This window comes from Desmodus rotundus, chromosome 13 (assembly GCF_022682495.2).
Source record: "Desmodus rotundus isolate HL8 chromosome 13, HLdesRot8A.1, whole genome shotgun sequence".
NCBI classification, from domain to species: Eukaryota; Metazoa; Chordata; class Mammalia; order Chiroptera; family Phyllostomidae; genus Desmodus; species Desmodus rotundus.
This window is the reverse complement of record NC_071399.1, coordinates 51,070,734-51,090,172: the sequence shown is the minus strand read 5'-3', so window position 1 is coordinate 51,090,172 and position 19,439 is coordinate 51,070,734. Positions and strand designations below refer to the sequence as shown.

Sequence of the window (19,439 nt, the reverse complement as noted above, 5' to 3'; positions counted from 1 at the left end):
TTGACAGAAGCAATTGAATTAGAGATATATCTGAGGACAGAACTCATAGAATATAATATTGGCTCATAATGTGTGGAGTGAGGGAAAGGGTGGCTTCTATGATGATATCATGATCCTGGCTCAAGAACCATGTAGATGGGAAGTGTTTATACAGCATTTATATCTACAATGGAGTCTCTTGCTTACAGAACGTTTATCAAAGTGATTGCTTATTACCTTATTTCCACTAGTTAAAAACTTTTAAAATTATAAGCTTATAGAAATCTCTCATAGTTCCACAACCAAACTGCAATTGCTTTTCAATATTTTCCTCTGTAGTTTTTGTGCTAAAAGTGATATCAAATAGAACTGAACAATGAATCACATAGTATACTGTACTATCATTCTCACAAAAAAACTGTAAAGTTTGGTCAGAAACACTCAGTGGTTCAGACAGGTGTAATACTGACTCTAAAAAAATTAGAACACAACAGTTTTTGTTTTGTTGCATTTTTTAAATTTATTTTTTATTGTTTATGAGAAAACAAAATTGAAAATAGATAATTCTGATGAAAAACAATTTGTTCCTCCTTAACACACAACTTTAGTACCACTATTTTCAATAGATGATTTCTATTATAAAAACCATCTTGTTTATAATTGAAATGATAACCCCCAAATCACTTGTTGGGTCTGCATTTTATTTAGGTTTTCAAGTTTTGACCTCTTTCTCTAAAATAAAAAGATTAAGTTCCTAATGGAATTTTAAGACTGTTAAGTAACAAAGTTTTTCTTCTTTTTTCAGTTACAAAAGTTACATCAAACAGCATCTAAAAAACAATGTTTTCTGAGCATCAGAGAAGCTTCATTTGCTGGGAGCAAAGTCTTCCCAATTACCATTCCGCAGAGCATCACTGACAAATGAGGCACTTCCCTAATGTGCAAAAATGAAGTTGTGTGGATGCCAGAGGTCCCTGGTACATAGAGCACAGATATGTGTGGAGGATTGGGAGAGGGGCATGTGTGTTGTACATAAGGATGTAGAACTAGGGAGGGTGTTAGTGTTTCTATTGTTGCTAGCAATGCTTCTTCTGCAGTTGAGGGATAAAGAGAGAGGAGGGAAAAATTGAGGAACTAAATAGAGTCTCATTTTTCTAGCACCATGTTGAGAGCCATTTTGTGAGTGGATCATGACCAGAATCTACTGTACTGAGTGGTAGCATCTAGACTAAAAGGTATCTATCTATTCATGTGTAGTAGAGGTAATATGTCATGACACGCTTGTTTCACACACATCAGTGTATTTTGTGAGACTATATAAATATGTGCGCATTGATATAAAATGTCCTTGACTTTATGGTATATAGTAAAAAATGAGTCACAGGGCTATAGTATTTAAGGTTCCTTTGTCTTCATTTTTTTACATGGGCTTTATACACTTCTGTTTGCAATGATGGACCACAGAAGAAAACCTTCCTTCCAACTTTTCAGAAACTACCTCTTATTTGTCTGTCTATGCCATATGCTGATTCTCTGTTAAATAGTTCTCACATTCCTTTGCCATACTAGATCATTGACCTTTTAAAGATGATAGAGATAATCCCTCTCCTTTGTCCATCTCTTTTGTAATGATCTTTAAAACCTGGCATATGAAGTGACTTTATTTAATAATACATTCCTATATAAATTATCGTCCAACTGAAAAAAGTACAGAATGAATCAGAATCACTTCCTTGGTACATAAACTTGGAAAGGTACTCATTCATTCATCTTCTCTGAGTCTTAGTTTCCCTGGCTGTAAATTAAAATTAGTACTATCTCTTTAGCCAGATGGTTGCAAGGAGTGGAGATGATTTGTGCAAAGTGCCTCGCAAAAGTTAAGCATTCAATAAATGACCATTTTGAATTATAAAAAAATAAAGGTCCAAGCACATGACTATTGTTTACAGGCATCTTGTCTTCTCCTTTCACAAAGAGCACATTTCACCTCCTTTCATCCCCCAAGTGGAGCAAATGGCCTGGTGCCCAGCAGATGCTTGATAAAAGTTCACAGCACTGGGTGAGGAGAGGTGCTGTTGTGGCACTCAGTACAAGAGTATACTTATTGCCCAAATAATTACAAAAGCCGATCTTTATGCCAATGTTAGCTCTTTAATTTTTCTGGACTGAGAATGTAATCTCAATAGAAAACACCACTTCTTGAATGGCCCAACTACAAAGGGGGCAAATGTCCAGTTCCATCAGGTAAGCTGCATCTTTCCACACAGGAATTAACACATCTCTCTACTCTGGAAAGATGCCAATAATTGAAAGCGCCTGCTGGTAGGACAAGAACAGAACTTTGACTGAGGAGAGGGTGATAATTTTGCTTATCTTTGAAAAGAAAGAAAGTGTCTGAAGGAGGAGGGGAAGATGATTTTTGACAACATTCCTATGCCATTTCAAAGGAATTCCAGATATTGTTAAAACCAAATGCCTTTGCGTCCAAATAAAATAGGCCTTATGTGTCTCAGTAATCTGACAATCACCTCTAAAGGACCTATTGGTATATGATGCTACTAAGTTTTGCCACCCTACCATCTTCAAAGTAACAATGAAAATACAATTCTTTTACATCTAGCCTTTCCAGCTGACTCTAGGGTGGAATTTGCTGTCTATTCTGCTATTAAATTGGCTCACAAAAATCATCTTTTTTCAAGTTTATTTCTGTTTCCTCTATAACACAGCAGGGGAGAAGAAAGTGTTAGGGAGGGATGAGATGGATTCCTATGATGGTCTCTGTCAGAGGCCTGGTCTGTGGCCCCAAGTCACTGAAGGGTCGGCCAGGAAGGCAGCTTTCCCAGGGCTTGTTTCTTTCCCTGTTTCTCTGCCAGGTGGCAGGACTGCACATACAATAAAGCAAATCCAAAGGTTACAAGTGGAGAAATGGCAAGAAACTTGATTTCTGAAAATTGAAATCCATGCTGTATAACAGTGTGTGTTTTCCAGGCGGGGGTGAGGAGAAGAAAGGGTGATTGCTGTTCATGTCAGAAAGATGTTTCAGGGGAAGGTGTCTCCTCCAAGCAAGAGATATATGTCAATTGTTAGCATCCACTGTCCTCTCCTCTTTCACTCCATAAAACTGGCCACGTTGTCTGAACCTCTGGCAGGTGTGGGGTAGGAGGGAGGTATGAGGGGTGCTATTTCAATTGGTTAAAATTTTCCCCATAATGGCAAGAGGCAATAGAACTGTTTGTGTACATTTGATAAATATATGATAATGGATCAGCATTCAAATAGGTCTAGAAAGTTCAAATGTCCATTCTTAATTGAGCCCCTATATTGTGCCAAATGATATTTAACTGCTAGGAATATGGTGGCAGATAAGGTCCTGCCCTCATGGAATATATATGCTGTTACAAAGAGACAGAGAATAGACCAGCTAAAAATAATTTCAAATAGTGATGCTCACTAAGAAGAAGATAAAACATGATCATTGGATGAGTGGCTGGATATGAAGCAGAGGTACTTTTAGGCAGGTTTAGAGAAGGCATTGAATGCCATTCAAGTTGAAAGTCAAAGGATCAGAAGGCGCTGTCAAGCTCTGGTTCTGGTCAATAGCACTCAGGTAGCAGATGAAAATGCCCTGCAGTGATGGTTGAGGATGAGCTTGTCTATATACCTGGAGCCTGGTAAATAATGGGCAAGTGGCATGAGAAGAGGTCACAGAGAAGTAGGGCTGGATCCTTGAGGGGCTTGTGGAAGGTGCGAAAGAGCTCTCATGTCACTCTAATAGCAAAGGGAAATCAGTGGAAGGGTCCTAGATTACAATAAACATCCTTTGCCCCCTCACTGCATGTCTCCAGCTTACCGCCTCCTATGATCCACACCTTCCAGGTCTCTGCACAATTCAACAGCAGAGAGATACATTCTCTATACCGCTAAAGTCTGCTTTATCATTATTTGTGATGAAATCAATACTGAACTTTGCCCCTGGCCAGTGTGCTCAGTTAGTTGGAGTGTCATCCCATATACCAAAAAGGGCTGTGGGTTCAATTCCTGGTCAGGACACATACCCCAGGCTGTGGGTTCAATCCCTGGTCAAGGTGCATACGTGAGGCAAATGATCAATGTTTCTCTCTCACATCGATGTTTCTTTCTCTCTCTTTCTCTTCCTCTCTCTTTTAAAATCAATAAGCATATCCTCTGGTGAGGATTAAAAAAAAAAGACTGATCTTTGATGATAAATTGTTTACATCTAAGTTAATCTATTTTTAAAAAATATATATCTTTCACTTACCATTCTTATACTTTAAAATGACTTAAACAGCAATAAACAGGGATGAGAAATAGTCAAAACTGTACAAATGAATCTAGATTATCGTTCTCACAACAAATCTAAGATTGATTTGGCAAATCATGTTGTCAAATGGGATTCCCTGGAAGTGAGTGCCTTCCGCAAAGTATCTCAGACATGGACAGCACAGGCTGGACTAAACTGCTTTACTTGCATATGAGCTGTCAATATCTCCCTGTGGGCCAACTGAGGATTATTGTTGCAGTAAGCATGCAAGTTCATTGTTTGTTAAGCTGGCTCAGCTAACCATTAAATCATACAAGAAACAGGCCTGGCCCATCATCTTGCCTCTGAACTAGACCATGGTTAACATCTCCAAGAATCCCACCCTACATCCACAGACCAATTTGGGACTACGATTCTTTAATGAGGTCTAAATTTTGTTTCCATGAGGAAAGACTTTCCAACAAAATCAACAATTTTTGTCAAGTTAATGTTCTTAAGTCTGTATCTGCTTTGGTTTCTTTAAATGAAAACAAACCAGAGTCAAAAGTATGGAAATGAAATAGCTTCTAACAGCCAAGAAGTCCACAGAAAAACGCACTAACTTAATTTGTACTGCTATAACTGACAAGATACGTGTATAAGGGAAGCAAACTAAAAACAAAAATCCTCAGTGATGTGTGAAGACAAAATTATTTTTTGACTCAAAAAGGTAACTGATAAAAACATCAAAGAGAAAGATCTGAACAAGCACCTGCTAAATAATCACCAGATAAGATAAATATAGTTACAATTCTGGTTTGTTTTAGTTTATGGGTCCAAAAGGAATGGTTTCAGTTTGAAATAGTAAGCAAACAACTCAGGAAATTTTACTGTTTGAAAGGAGTAGTTTGAGTTAACAATGACATTTATGTATTGCCATAATGCCATGTTTTACACATCTCCAGATGGTTCAAAAAACTTACAATGAGACTAAACAAGAGATAATCTCATCAGAGGCACTTTTGAGAAGTGGGGATCTCTGATGCTGAGACAGCACACCAAACCAGAGGAGAAAGGTCTGAGCCCCACGCACTGTCTGGCAAGGCAGGTACACACCCTCCACTGGGGTGAAGGCCTCACTTCCCCACTGTAGGTGGTACCCAGGCCATAAACCTAATTCTTCTCCCAAGAGGTAGCTAAAGTATGTAAAAACAAAATAAATATTTTACAAAAAATGAATGTCTTTTGATATCTAAAATTTGGTTACAGACATCTTTTGAATATAATTGATATAAAATTCTGTTCTGAAATAAAAGTTTTAGAACTGAGTTTAAATTTCTGATCATTAGAATGGATTAGAAAGACAAAATAAGTTTCCCTTTCAGAGGAAAGATGCTTATTTGAAAACTGCCACAGTTTCTTTTTAAATCAAAATTAACAAAATTACTTGAAAGCAGAAAAATTCTTAAAACAAAACACTTTATCAGTACTACTCTGGTTTTAAAAGAGACACTGACTATTGTAAATTGTACTGCTATGAACATTGGGGTGCACAGGTTCTTTTGGATTGGTGTTTCAGGGTTCTTAGGCAGCACAATTTATAATAGCCAAGTACTGGAAGCAACCGAAGTGCCCATCAGCAAACGAGTGGATCCAAAAACTATGGTATATTTACACAATGGAATTCTACGCAGCAGAGAGAAAGAAGGAGCTTATACCCTTTGCAACACCATGGATGGAACTGGAGAGCATTATGCTAAGTGAAATAAGCCAGGTGGTGAGGGACAAATACCATATGATCTCACCTTTAACTGGAACATAATCAACAATAGAAAAAAGCAAACAAAATATAACCAGAGACATTGAAGTTAAGAACAATCTAACAATAGCCGGGGGGGGGGGACAATGGGAAGAGGGGATTACAGGAACTACTATAAAGGACACATGGACAAAACCAAGGGGGAGGGTGGAGGTGGGGGAGGGAGGTGGGTTCAGCTGGGGTAGGGTGGAGGGATGGGGAGAAAAGGCATACAACTGTAATTGAATAACAATAAAATTTTTTAAAAAAAGAGACACTGAATTCAAAGTACCTAAAAATAAAAAGATAAATTTATTGGCACACTAGCTAAAAAGTCCAAGGGATAATAGGTTCAGGTATGTTTAAATCTATGTGCTATATTATACTATTATCAGAAAATTTCTCCACCTCTTAATTCTGCTACCCTCTTAGTTTCATTTTTAAGCAAGTTATCTTTAATAGAGGCAAAATGACTACCAGAAGCTCCAGATTTATGTTGTATCCTATGTATCCTATTGCAACCTAAGTTTAAAATACAACAAAAACAAAAACTTTTCCAAGAGTTCAACACATACTGTAGACTTGCGTCTCATTAACCTGACTTTGTTCACATGCCATCGCTGGGCTCTGCAAGGTGAGGAGGTAATGCTCTGAGTGGCTGATTGACTGATCTGGGGGCCTTCCCTCCATCCTGCAGCTGGAAGATGAGGTTAACACCACTTGAATTCTACAAGTTAAGAAGAAATCTGGTTCTCAAAGGAAAACTTGAGGTGCTGCTATGAAGAAAGGAGTATTATGTGAACTGGACAGTTGACATAATACTTGACAGAATAAGTTGACAGAAAAAGACAAATACCATATGATTTAACTTCTATGTGGAATCTAAAGAACAAACAACACAGTCATAAACCTATAGATACAGAAAACAGACTGACAGTTGCCAGAGAGGAGTGGTACTAGAGGGCTGGGTGATAAAGGTAAAGGAATTACAAATTGCTAGTTACAAAAGACTCATGAGGATGTAAAGTACAGCATAAGAAATATAGTCAATAATGTTATAATAACTATGTGTGGTGCCAACTGATACTTGACTTATGGGGAGGATCACTTCATAAATTATGTAACTGTCTAACCACTATGCTGTACACCTAAAACTAATATAAAATAATATTGAATGTCAGCTGTAATTGAAAAAAAAATTTTTAAAGGAAAAAAATTATATGGCATACTTCTGCTTGAGGAGATTATTGACCTTTCAAAGCTATAAAACATTTTTATATATCAAAACATTTTTTAATCTTAAAAGATATAATTTAGTCAAATTTGACACTCAGAAGCTGCAACAATTGATGATTGCATTAGATAGTAGGATGATCAAAGCAAAAGAACATCATCTTAACACCATTTAAAGTACACATAATATCATGGTGGAACAACTGCCCACAAAACCGTTCTAGTCTCTGGGGCTTCCTTACAGTTCTCTCCTTCCATGGCTATCCTCAGTTCAGCAAGAGAGGACGAGCCCAACACAAAATGCCAACCTTCATGCAGTGGCTTCATGCATGAAAGCCAACCTTACACAAGATGAGGTTTTTTGACTTAATGTGTATACAATCAGCTTAGTGTGTTTAAATTCTCCTCACAAACACTTAAATCTTCCCCCACCTCTTGCTTCTTCAGTTTCAGAAACATCAATTTTATCAGGAGCTGGGTTTTTTTTCCTTAGCCTCTCTGTATTTTGATGTCCTACTGGCCTGCTCTGTCTCTAGCGGAGGCCTCGGTGTCTGAGCCATCTCCAACCTCTGTCAGAAAGGAGTGGCCTCTTTGGTCCCGCCACCCAGAGAGGTTTTAGATCTCTTAGCAAATCTCTGCAGGTTGTGGCTTAGGAAGGAAAATGCTTGAAAAGGAAATGCTGAAGTACTTATTGACAGCCTGAACCTCACAGTGGGAGATGCTCTTTGATGTCAGGAAAGGGCCAAGTCAGGGAGGCAGCACACCAACTGGTTTTTAAATTCCTAGAAGCCACAGACAAGGGCTTGCCTTTGCCATAGGAAGTAAACAGCACCCCATCATATATTTATAAACCTGAAAGCATTTATCTAAAAAATACAGCCTTATGCTGTATTCCCAGAACCCTCTTCCTTCCCCTTTCATTCCACACATTATTCTCTCCCTTTTTCTTTCCCATGGGCAGAGTCTTGGGGTCAGAAGAGACCTTGAAGGTTAAATCATTCAACTCCTCTGGATATTCTGTCTCCTCTCTTTGTCTTTCACTGCATGTCCATGCCCCAACTTGCTTGCTTTCATCTCTATAACTGTTCTTCCTCCTCCCACTTGCTCTGAATTACTGCTACCTATAGGGTGGCAGGATCATGGCCACTGTTCCATATAAACAGAAAAACCAGGAAAAGCCTAAAACAAAGGTTTAGCCAGTGTCAACCCACTCCAAAGGACCTGTCTGACCTCCTAGTCCTTTATCTGCCTTAATATGTGAACATAAGACAAGGCACTCAGTTATCTACTGAAATAATGAATGAATAAATTATTGCTTATCAAATAAATAACATATTTGAAGACTATCATCCTCCTTCAAAAGGGAAACACTACCTTAAGAGCATTGAGAGACAGGCTTCAGGGAAGTGTTGTCAGGAACACATATAAAAGACACATGGACAAAACCAAATGGGGGTAGGATCATGGGTAGAAAGTGAGGATGGCTGGGGTGCAGGGGAGTGGTAAGGGAAAAATGGAGACTACTGTACTTCAACAACAATAAAACATGTGAAAAAAAAAAAGAGACAGGCTTCATTGGTCACAGACAACTTATTATGAATTAGTTCAATAATATAACTTTTTCCTAATTTACCAGCCATAGTAAGAGGAAAAACAAGAGTTTATAATGACACTGAGGAGGAATAGGTAATTTCCGAGCCTGAGATATTCACACATGGCACATGAAAGAGTGGGGCTGGAGGATGAGAGGTCCTGGAACAAAATGGGGATTTGGGGCAGTCAGAGGCAACCTGAGGATGCCATAAGCACCAGAAGGCAGATGAGAGGAGGCACCAGGAGGTGGGGAAAATGTCTTAAAGTGAAAGATGGCAACAAAGTTGAACATAAATACTACTATTTGGTTTAGGATTATACCGTTGTAGTTACAACCTCTGTGTACTGAACTGCGGAAACTTGCATGAGTAGTCTATGAAGAAGTCATGGAGAAAGTTTATAGTGAATATATGACAACCACCATTACACAATTATGTTAATCTTCCAAAGCAAACAAGAAAAACAATGCTATCCCATAAGACTTGACACTTGGCTGCCCTGATAATAAGATCTAAAGAGCAAGTTCACACTTCCCTGGCTCACTTAAATGTATCTGCCTCCTTCCTTTTTGATGCCATTTGTACAGTTCAATTTTGCTTTGGTTTTTGGTTTTATAAATTGTTAGTTCCTACAGATAATGACAAGTGGAGGAATTAAAGGAAGTGCAAGATAACGAACAAACAAAAAGCATGGCATAAATCAGGCACACAGTGATGTTCGTGTATGGTGGATATACTGAAGTATTGGTTTTTCATTTCCATTCTAGGCCTAGAACACTGTTGAAAAAGGATAAAGTATCTTTTCAAGTGCATCAATGCCACTTGGGAAAAATATAAATAATTAGTGGGTCCTGGATAATGAAGCATTCTTTGTTATTTCTAAAGCAATTCTATAATCTCCTTTGGAGAGTCCAAAGAGATTCTCTATCCCTTTCCAAAATGTATATGGGATGACAAAGGCAGGTGTTCATGAGCATCCAGCCACACATCTAATAAGAAGGAACAACACAAGCCAAAATAGAAAGATATATTACTACCTTAACAGCAATCTGGGCTGCAATACTATTTCTGTCTACATTTACCTCAAAAGGAACCCTGCATTGGCCATTATATAATTGTAAATGACTTTTAAAAAACAGTTACACCAAAAAATTGTTCTGATAAGCAAATTCAGTAAAGTTTCAGAATACAAAATCAACATACAATTGCAAAAATCAAATGCATTCCTATAAACTAATAACAAACTATTTTAAAAGGAAATAAAGAAAATTACATTTACAATAGCATCAAAAATAATAAAATACTAAAGAATACATTTAACCAAGGAGGTGAAAGATCTATACATTGAAAGTATAAGACATTGATGAAAGAAATTTAAAAAGACACAAATAAATGAAAAGAAATCCCATGTATATGTCCCTACCATACAAGGTGATCTAGAGATTTAATGCATTTCCTATCAAAATCACAACTGTAGTTTTGCAGAAATGAAAAAAAGATCTTAAAATTTATAGGGAATCTCAAGGACTCCAAATAGTCAAAGCAATTTTGAAAAAGAACAAAGTTAGAGGTCTTATACTTTCTGATTTCAAAACTTATTATAAAGCTCCAGTGATTACAATAGTATGGTACCGGCATAAAGACAGAACAGAATGAAAGTCAGAAATAAACCCAGGCATATATGGTCAAATGGTTGTTAACAAAGGTGCCTAGACTATCCAGGGAAAAAGACAGTTTCTTCAAGGAATGGTGCTGGGAAAACTGGATAGTCACATGCAAAGGAATGAAACTAGACATGTATCTTACACCACTCATAGAAATTAACCCAAAATAAATTAGGTTTAAACGTAAAATCCAAAACTGTAAAACTACTAGATGAAAATAAGAAGACAAAAACTCTTTGGCATTGGTCTTGGTAACAGTTTTTTGGATATAACACTAAAAGAATCAAAAGTAAAACTCAACATCAAACTAAAAAGCTTCTGCAAAGCAAAAGTAAGAATCAGCAAAATGAAGAAGCCACTTATGAAATGGAAGAAAATATTTGCAAACCATCTATCTGATAATGGGTTAATGTCCATAATATCTATGGAACTCATATAACTCAATAGCAAAAAAAAAATTCTGATCTAAAAATGGGCAGAAGACTAGAATAGACATTGTTCCAAATATATATATATATATAAATGACCAAAAAGTACATGAAAAGGTGCTCACCATCACTAACCATTAGGGAAATGCAAACCACAACCAAAACTATATGTGTCCTCACACCTTTGTCTTTTTATTCAAAAAGACAAAGAGGCAAGTGTTGGTTGATGTGGATGAGGAGGAAAGGAAACCCTAGTGACTGTAAATTGGTACAGTCACTATGGAATACAGTATATAGGTTCCTGAAGAAACTAAAAAGAAAACTACCAGATGATCCAACAACCCCACTTCTGGTTATATGTAATGGAAGGAAATGGAATCACTACATTAAAGAGCTATCTGTGCCCCTATGTTCACTACGACATTATGCACAGTAGCCAAGAACCGGAACCAACCAAAGTGCCCATCAACAAACAAACGGATACAGAACATGTGATACATGCATATACATATATATAGTATCTGTACTATATATGTGTTTTATAAAGTTCTATTTTATATACCAAGTGGGGCAAAAGTAGATTTACAATTTGTGAGTATGCAAACACAATTTATTCTATTAGTATTTGTTAATTATGGTATGACTTTTCATACAAGCAACAGTAAATCTACTTTTGCTCTACCTTGTATTACTAAGTATTATTTGGCCATAAAAAAAGAAGAAAATTCTGCCTTTGGCAATAACATGGGTAATCCTAGAGGGTATTAGGCTAAGTGAAATAAGTCAGGCTGAGAAAGACAAATATTGTCTGTGCCACTCATACGTGGAATCTAAAATGCTAAACTCATAGATTAGAGTAGAGTGGTGGCTGCCAGAGGCTGCAGTGAAGGAGAAATGGGGAGAGGTTGGTCACAGGGTACAAACTTCCAGGTTTAAAGTAAGTTCTGGGATCTAAGGCACAGCATAGCGACTATAATTAACAACACTGTATTATATAGTTGAAGTTAAGAGATCTTAAATGTTATTACTACAAAAAAGGGTAATTATGTGGGGGATGGAAATTAGTAACCTTATGGTGGTTATCACTCGACAATATGTATGTGTGTCAAAGCATCAGGTTGTACACCTTAAGCTTACTCATGTTTATGTCAGTAAAATCTCAATAAAGCTGGGGGAAGGGAAAAACGTTACATATCTGTAGTACTGTACAATTTACAAAGTAATTGGACATCATTATCTATTTTCATTTTTTATAATTTTTTGTGTCTTTAGTCCCAAAATGATGAAATTGGTGTCTGAAGGACTTATGTGGCCACACAGTGACGAGTTACAAAGCCAAGAAACAAACCTGGTCTTCTGACTCCTAGCCTGCTACACTCTCTGTTACATCAGTAATGTTTTCCTTATTTTGAAAATTGGGTAATTATACCTCAGACAATAATCAAGACTTGAAAATTCAAAGTAGCTTTATATATAACAAAAGGATACTTGCATTTTTATCATGTCTTTCTCCCCAAGAATTCAAGGGTTAAATGACATATCCCTGTCTGTAGGTATCCTGAGATACTAAAGTCTAAAAAGGAGCCTAAAATAAACTCAGAAGCCACTGATATACCAAAGGTTTCATAAGTAAAAAGATGTTAGGATCAAAGAGAGAAGCTGGAGGAAAAGTGCTATTAGTACATCACCTTCGCTGAGTCCTAATAATCACAAAAGGCAACTGCCATCAGGAGCAGGTGTCCTCAGCCACAGGTGTTCTCCACGCTTGCTTCTTTGCCTTGTACCTCACTTTGCTCTTTTCACAGTACTGTACAATACTTCCTTGTATTGTTTAAAAGTACTCTATTTAGACATGTTGACTTCACTAATTAGTCTATAAATACTCGACTTTTACCCACTGCTTTGGTAAGTGAGATAATTACAGAGGAAAGGCCAAAGCATTTACGGTCAATCAGATGACCAGAAAGGGAATATGGTCTTTCAGCTGAGTAAAATGTAAAACATTATGTGGTAAGGCAGAAGCTATTAGCAGGATCAATATTTCTCCTAGTCCCTTAATAAATCATTATATCAAAGCCCCAACATAAGATGGAGAAAACCTCAGTCTACCTACATGAAAGAGTTCAAATTAGAAAGTAAGATTCTATTTAAATGACAAAGACCTAATTGGTGCACAAAGGAAATGACAAGTTAGAAAAGCAGTCTCCAAATCTGGACATGTTGAGAGCTTTTTTGAATCATTAGTGCTGGAAGAAAAGCAGAAAGACAAAGAACATTGCTACTCTCTGGGCTGCACATTTATAATTCGCAGCTGGTAAATATGTATGAATCTGCTTCACTGCAGCTAGGGATGACATATTGCTTTATAGAGGCAGCACAGAGCGAGAACTCAAAGGAAAGGGACCAACAGTTACAACCTGCCTACTCCCATATTTAACAATTTTTCAATCTTGTCAAGTCTTCCCTCACTTAAAATTCTCTCCTATCAGGGTGGTTTCCTAAAAATAAAAGTACTCCAATGACACACATTCCAAAGCATAGCAAAAAGTGTCCCACGCTGAGGTCTAACTCTAAATAACAGTATTTTTCTCTTTGTTGCTTCCAGAACAGGTAAACAATTAAAAAAAAAAGTTGCCAGTCTTAGCTGCCCAACCATTTTAAATATGGAACAAATTCTTTTTTTTTTAATTATTTTATTGTTGTTCAATTACACTTGTCTGCATTTTCTCCCCACCCCTCTACCCCACCCCAGCCAAACCCACCTCCCTCCCCTGCTTCCACCCTCCCCCTTGGTTTTGTCCACATGTCCGTTATAGTAGTTCCTGAAAACCCTTCTCTCCACTGTCCCTTCTGCTTTCCCCTCTGGCTATTGTTAGATTGTTCTTAACTTCAGTGTCTCCGGTTATATTTTGTTTGCTTTTTTCTTCTGTTGATTATTTTTCTTTTCTAATACATAGCAAAAGAAAAAAGACATTCTTCAGTATAATCAATGCAGAGAACACTAGGCTTTCCCTTAAGGACACTGCATTTCCTTATTTATAGAGAAGACAGTGAATATAGACACTTTTTTGACTCTACTATAACTTTTACTTTGTACTTACAATGTTTAATTTAAAATACTATTTTCTTACAAGCTCTAATTACTTTATTGCCTCTCTCTCAACTCTCACAGCAAATTAAAGCTGAGAATTAAGAGGTTACACCAGGAAATCTGTTCAAAAAAGGCTATACCTAGCCAATTGGTAACAAAAGAAGGCAAAGCTAACATCTTAAAATATTTATCTTTGATTGAATTCTTTCTTTCATTCAACAAACATTTATCACACACTTTAATATTGGAGATAAAGTTGATAATAATTATATCAACTACCAAAGAAAGTTCCCATAACATTCTATCCTCAAAGAGCTTGGTAATCCAAGGCACATAAGGCACAAAACACTTAAGAAGTTATATGGCATCACAATATTTAATTATAATACAAATAAAAGTTGATTGTCACAAGCACTGTATATAATTATGTATATGTATACAGTAAGATTAACAAGAAAAATTACCATTGCTAGGGTTTTTAGGGAAAGGGTAAAAGAGAATAACAACCACTTTAGTCAGTAGGAAAGCAAGGGCAAGTAGGTAAAAGCACACAGTCCAATGTGAGGCAGGAGAAGGTTCACGTTGCAGATCAGAGGTGCCTGAGGGTAGAAAAGTCCATTCCTATAACCAGGAAGGATGGCCCACTACTGCATGAACTTCAAAGTGGGAAAAAGTTGTTACTTAAGGTGGGAGAAGACATGGAGAGCCAGGAGAACTCTCATACCATCTCCAAGTCCAGGAGCGTTGTCAATGTCAGAACCGCAAAGGATGGATGTCCTCTACGTAAGAATGAATTTTCATCTGCGGCTAGGAGGTGGCTGCGGTGGGGGATTGTACAAAGAAGTATGAGGCTGCCAGGAAGCCCGCTTACCACAGAAAGTGGGTTTCAAGGACCTACAAGCAAGTCACAGTTCCAGGGAAGGGCACTGGGCGGATGGTTTTTCTCCCAGTTCACATGAAGAAATACCGTGAGAGGAACAGAAATGAGTGTACACGAGAGGGCTCCATCTGGGAAGGCCTTCATGTGAGATGGGCAAGGATGGCAGAGGTGAGAAGCACTGTGGCTTTGCTGGCTCTGAATGGAATCTGGTGCCAGGTGCAGTATCAGGAGCTTTACTCAGTGCTCATATAGACCCCTACTCTGGCACCCCACCCCCCATCACTGTCAAGCTGATCTTGTGTTAAAAGTATATATAAAAAAAAAAGAATGGTGAGAAAAACAAGATATAAGGAGTTTTATTGGTTAGGAGGTCATAGCTGATGTGGCCTACACTACTAGAAATGATATTTTTCCATATTCACACACATCTCCTGCCTTAGGAAGCTTCAGCAAACCTCGGCCCAGGATCCCACCACAGGAAATCACAATAAAGAGTGGAGGGGGTCCCATCCATGAGATTGCACAGTGAGCTAATGCTACTTGGAAGTCTGCTTCTGTGGTATCTTCTGAAGGCTGGGAAATCAACATGGTGCTGAATTGTCAAGAAGGCAACATCTGCTGATTTGGGTACGTCCGTGGAGAAGAGGAGGCTCTTTGCTAGGCTTCTCATGGCGGCTGCACTTTTTGCTCTCCATAAGCACCTTTCTAACTATTTCAGTTTTTCAGCCAAAGCCCATCAGCTGATGTGTTGATGATGGGGCTTGACTGGTTAAAAGAATTTTGCAGTCTCCAATGTAAACTATTCCTCTGGGTGTCCTTGTTCAAGCAGCAATGAATTTGAAAAAAAAAAAAATTAGCCAATTGCTCACTTCTTTGAGGCACAGCAAGGCTGGATGGGCTATTAGACTGGACTAAGCTATCAGCACAACTCTGAAGGAGCCAGCGTGTTTCCAGGATGGGTCTGGGTGTGTGTCAGCATCAGGGGAAGAAAGTCTGGTATTTCTATCCCTGACCACAGTGAATCAGTCACTGATTTGCCTTTCTCTGGCAGGCTTTCATTTATTTATTTTGCCTCCGTAACAAGGAGATACTTCCACCTTCCAACACTAAATAGGTTGGACAACTCATTATTTTTCATTTTCTTTTCACCCTTCCAGATAAAGGGCAAAATGGATTATTATGGCAAATTGTAAGTGGGAAATCAACAAAAGATACAAAGAATAAAGAGAGGTAGATTTTTGTAAGAAATCTATTGGATTTGTTTTTAAATTTTGTTTTAATGTAGCAGAGTTCCTTTCACCAGCTTGCCAAGACAGTCTTTAGATCTGAGATATTTTTCTGATAAAAGAGTATTTCTTTTCTGCCACTTAATTGTCTACTTCTAGCCTCCAACCACACATTGTCCCCTTACTGAGGACAAAAGCTGTATGAGAATATGCTTCTCTTGTTTTCAGCCTTCCTACCCCTTGCCCTTCTTCTCTGCAAACCATTTGGCTTCTACAACCAAAAAGGTGCCTCAAACACAGTAAGAATATGTCACTAGGGACTTTCTCGGTTCATTGCACTACTCACTCAACTAAATCTGGCAGACTCACACACATCTGGCCTCTTGGCAAGATTCAACAGAATTCAGCAGTGCCTGCACGAGGAAGCAGGGGATAGCATTTACACTTAGACAAGCTCTCTGGCTTGCTGATTCCTCAATGTGCAAGGGATGCAGGCCACAGAAATTGCCCCTCCAAACACGTACATTCCTTCCGGGTGTTTTTATAGCTTTGTCTCATTTTCAGTGCTCAATTCTTTTTTTTTTTTTTAATTAAACCTTTTTTTTTCTGCTTTGGCTCAATATAAACTACTTTGGAATCCAGTATCCTGTGCATAACCTTACTTTCTGCACAACATGGGAGAGAATACAAGAGTCAAGGGGACGTAAGACTTAAGATCTGCTGCAGATTCTGCAGATTTAGACCTCACTGTTTCTGGCAGTTCAAACAACTGCTGAAAAGCAGTGCTTATTTAAATAAGCTTCCTTTATTGTTCTTGAGGTATATACATAAATTATCCCAAATCATAAATATCCAAAGCTATAAACAGGAGAACAAGGATCATAATTGCAAAGAATGTGTGAAATTTTCTCCTTCAGGTCAGTTACCAAAGGTAATACAGCAGGAAAGGAACCACCCAGGAAAGTGATAGGAGTGAAAGTCACATAGAAATTAGCAAAATATATGGTATTTTTAATTTATAACAAGGAAAACCTTAATTTCTAACAGAAATTATAACATGCCAGGAGCAGGGACCACAAGGGAAAATATCTCCTACTTTGGGTTAAGCAACTTTTTAAAATGCTAAAACATACTGTCCTCTAGTAGGGTGCTTAAAGTACTCTCTATGGTTTCTCTTTAAAACTACATGATTCAAGTAAAAGTTTCAACTGGTTCAAAAGACTAAGCAAAAAATGTACACTTCCCTCCCACCACAGTCTCACTTTCTAGAGACAATAAACATAAACAGTTTTATGTACAGCCCCTGCATATATAAGCACAAGCACATTTATCTTCCTATTGCATATCTGCTGGTGGCTGCTTAAGCTATATGGAAATATTTGTTTGCTATTTTATTCAAATGTGTTGAACTATATGTAAAATTCCTGCAGCATTGGTCCGTATCATTGACTTGCTCTTTTTAATGGCTAAAGTGCATGCTATTGAACAAGTTACTCTAATACCTATATTCCTATTCATGTACTTTCAGGTTACTTCAAAGTTTTAACTATTATAAAATAAGATGCAATATACTTTCCTACAGGTATAGCTGCATATCTTGTATCGATAAAACTAAACCTCCTCCAAAAATATTTGGCCAATTTATACAATTTATACTTCAACCATGTGACAGCTTTTCACCATCACTGAAAGGTTTCAACTGTTTCCAACTGACAATTGAAAATACTATCTTATTTTAATTTTTTCTTTAATCATTAATGAGGCTGCATCTCTTGGCCATTGTATTTTTCTTTGAACTGACTGTTCATATTCTCTACTAATTTTCTTTTACTGTTGTTACTTTTTTTAATTCTTGTTTACTCTGTCACAGTTTCCCAGTTTTCCCCCTTTGCCCTCCTCCGTCCTACCCCACCCCCTGCTCCCACTGTTGGTGGGAATGCAGACTGGTGCAACCACTGTGGAAAACAGTATGGAATTTCCTCAGAAAACGAAAAATTGCCTTTGGGTTGTTACTTCTTATTGATTGATACATATGAGCCCTTACTTAGCAAGGAAATAAGCCCATCTATGTTGTGTGCAGTATAAATACTTTTCCAAATTTTCCATTTGTCTGTTAAGTTTTGTTAGTTAGTTTGGTTGGTGGGGGCAGACTTCTAGAAGAGAAGGCATTTTAAGCAATACATCAGTAATTATAGAATATAGATTGCATGGTGCCAACCATGATCCTGTTGGGGTACTATGCTTATCTTAGGTAAAAAGGTCACAAGGACTAATTAATGGAAACCTCCTCACGTTTCCACAGTCATAAAGGCCGTCTATGAAGGGTTCACTCTTACCTGGCCACTTCTGTTTCATTCTTAGTTGGGATCCCGATCCAAATGTTCCTGATCCTTGTACCTAGAATTCATTCAAAGGGCAGGAAACAAAATTTCTTTACTCTTTTATTGGTTACCCTCCATCCCTCTCGAAGGGAGGGGAACAATCTGGAAGGAGGGGAGAGAGAGCAAAGTGTGAAACCAAAAGACAGATCTACAGAATTATTATTTCACTGATGAAAGAAATCAGCAGATTCCTAGGACTCTTTTTGCACCTTCAGAGCAACTGCCTGAGATCTTACATGTGGGGCACTTGCATCCTACCCCTTATCACTACCACTAACATACAATATTTAGGGTATACTCTGTGTAGGGCACTGACTGGATTTACTACTAATATGCAGACAAAGACAGGGCATGGGCCCAGCCTACACCGTGCTCACTTGTACTTGTTCAATGGAGAGGTGCATCGTGGGGATGAAAGCCAGCTGCAAGGTGCAGTTCCGGTATGGTGACTGTATTACCCAGAGCCAGTTGACTTCTTGGGGCTCAGAGTCCTTGTCCATAGGATACAAATAGGTAGAGTGTTTCTGAATTAATAAGAGCAGCCACATCAATGAACTACTGTGAGGGAAAAGGGGTTGCACAGTGTAGTGCCTGGCTCATGAGAAGTTTTAAATAAATGTGGCCCATTAATAATAATTAATAGAGAGAGCAATACAAGTCAAAATGAGATAGAGTTCCATAAGCCTTTGTTATGTACTTTGTGACCACAGAAACGGGAGCCTGGAAGGCGCAGTCAAGAAATGCATCAAGAAAAGGCAGGACTTGAGTACGAGGCCTAAGATAAGCAAAGACAAATATGTGCATTCCAAAGGTGGGAAAGAGCCTAAAAAACCCCCAAAACCCACTACATTACCTCTGAGACAATGAGTGTGAGTGCAACAAGAAGCTATGTTTGGATAGAAGGAG

At 37.9% G+C, this 19,439-nt stretch overlaps 1 protein-coding gene across 19 annotated transcripts in view; it reads right to left on the bottom strand.

Annotated features, from left to right (window-relative positions):
• The window catches only part of ENOX1 (ecto-NOX disulfide-thiol exchanger 1), a 609,204-nt gene that overhangs the window by 364,636 nt on the left and 225,129 nt on the right, over positions 1 to 19,439 (bottom strand). Inside the window, exon 2 of one of the 19 annotated variants that reach the window (XM_045202208.3) lies at positions 18,489 to 18,549. The exons of the other annotated variants lie outside the window; for them this stretch is intronic. The gene's annotated coding sequence lies outside the window, so the exon portion shown is untranslated. The remainder of the gene's footprint in view (positions 1 to 18,488; positions 18,550 to 19,439) is intronic. 19 annotated transcript variants of the gene reach the window in all.